Source organism: Larimichthys crocea, chromosome XIII (assembly GCF_000972845.2).
Source record: "Larimichthys crocea isolate SSNF chromosome XIII, L_crocea_2.0, whole genome shotgun sequence".
Lineage (NCBI taxonomy): Eukaryota > Metazoa > Chordata > Actinopteri > Sciaenidae > Larimichthys > Larimichthys crocea.
Genome location: NC_040023.1, coordinates 23351606 through 23353927, shown reverse-complemented (window position 1 = coordinate 23353927; position 2322 = coordinate 23351606). Strand labels below are relative to the sequence as shown.

General features: G+C 41.7%; 1 protein-coding gene across 1 annotated transcript in view; it reads right to left on the bottom strand.

Annotated features, from left to right (window-relative positions):
- The window catches only part of ctnnb1 (catenin (cadherin-associated protein), beta 1), a 13667-nt gene that overhangs the window by 10311 nt on the left and 1034 nt on the right, over positions 1-2322 (bottom strand). The window lies entirely within an intron of this gene.

The following is a 2322-nucleotide window of genomic DNA, read 5'->3' as shown; positions in this document are numbered from 1 at the left end:
TCAAAAAGATGATTTCAACCATAAAAAAAATGTTCTGCACTTTCAGGAAGGAACCTGGACTCTTTGAATCGTGATTTGCCACATGTAGATCGTGCTAGAGGACATCGAAATCAAGATTAGGCGTGAAGCCAGATGACTGACACCTATCACGAGTTTTCAGCTCCCATAAATACATCAAAATAAGGTTATCACGGGTTCTTGGTGTCCTCTACGCAACCTAACATGCTACTTCTCTAAACAACATCAACAGGCAGCAAAGCAAGCAAGACAAATCTATAAGCTACGTGGGAAATGTAGCATTTGAAAAACACCTTCAAGCGAGGAAAATATTACAAATACAGCAACACTAAAAAAAAAATCCCTGGTTAAATCACTGCACTGTGAACATCTTGTCTCTCTTTTTTAATTAGTGGAAACTTTAAATAACGCAATCATAGGATGTTTGAAAATCATATGTATTTATTCATAGCTGGAATTTAAAGCACATCTAAACTCTCCAATCCCATTTCCTCTCAATGAAAGGGGAAAAAAAAAGGTAAAAAAGGTTTACTTTGTGTAAAGACAGGATCATTTTGCCATTTAAAAGGTTTACTTTGTGTAAAGACAGGATCATTTTGCCATTTAAAAAATATGAAACGTGCCTCTTCTAAATTGTATTTCATACTTTTGGCCTGCAGTCATTTGTGGCTTAATTTTACAGTACCTTCCTAGCATGTTGGGGAATTTGAATAACAAAATTAATTCGTCAGAGGAAATATACACTGCGTGGGCTGTGGGGAGGAGGGGGGGGGTTTAAAAAAAAAGTATTTACAGAGAACAGGGCGTTAAAAGAGCCAAATCCGCTCTAACTCCTGCACAGCCCATTTCCTCTCAAGTGAAAAAAAAACACGGCGTTCAATACATCCATTCGAGTAAATGACCCAAACAAGCTGCATTATCGGCACAAGCAGAGAGACAGGAGGTGCCACAGGCACCACTGCTAGCCACCTAATGTGCAGGGTCAGCAGCACTCACCGCTGGCTGCCAACAACACAATGAGCTCAATGCCTGCAGCCGCTGCAGCGTTTGGTCTGTGTCTCAACTGTAAAATGATGGATGCCCACAGAGACACAGCAGCTCCAGGAAACATCCATGCAACTTCCACACGAAGGGGGACTTTTCTTGTGTTCTGCTTTAGTAATCTGTTTAGAGAAAAAAACTGAGAAAATAAGCACAGGTTGTGAGTAACACAGAAGCCTGTAAAACTCCTTAAAAGATGTATTGTCCAAAAACTTGGAATAATTTATATCACATAGGTGTGGAACCTTTATTTAAACATCCTTTCTTTGCCGCTTCATGGAGGACGTGTGTGATTTCTATCTCAAATATATTCCTTTTTACAACTTTACAATTAAAGACCTGCCTCAGACCTATGAGTTGCGTCATAATTATCATGTAAATGTGGGTCATTGAGACAATTCACAGCAATATCACCGGAGGTGAGATAGTAACTGTCTTCTTGCAAGTGGATTACCGCAAACCACTACCGGTGTCGACGCAGCCTCCACCCGCGCTTCCGTCTGAAAAATGTTAATGCATCGTTAGAAGAAAATGTTGCTGGCGTAGATGGCAGGTTTTTCTGTTTTTTTTGTTCCGTTGTGTAATGTGCTCGGGGACTTTACTGTGGGACCGACATGAAGACGAACAAACACAAACACAATGCAGTGCTTTCTGAGGCATGGACACCAACACGCAGCAAATGTGTTTTAAAAAAAGTGATAATTTTAATAATAATCTGGCGTCTTTCTAATTTAAAAATCAACCCGTTTAGTTGCAGATCATCCGTAATCGAGCGTGTGGACGAGATGTCAACATCCTGCAGCCGCCGCTCAATCTCTCCATCTCTCACCACCCTCAACCTTTCCAGAGAAATCAGAAACAATCAATGACGTGTTTAAAAAAGAAAAAAAAAAAGCACTTTCATCACGTCGTCTTGTGTCACTAAATCCAAACACCATTTTACACTGACGCCATCACACCGCGAAAAGAAATTAGGTGTCCGGTGGATGATACCCGCATCACCCCCTCTCCTGAAGCCAAACACACATCTGCATGTGCCAAACAACATAAAACACCCAATATAGCATTTAATAAAAACAGATCAAGGCAAGCTGACCTGTGTGAATAGCAGCGTGCTGCCCCCCTCCAGCCTCCCGCACAGCTGCTGGCTGCCCCTGACTTTCTTGCCCTAACACCACTGACTCAAATTTCACACTCTGGCTCCTCCTCGTCTTCCTCCCAAAGCACAACGGCTGGGAGGAATTTGTCGGTCTTTGTTTAAAA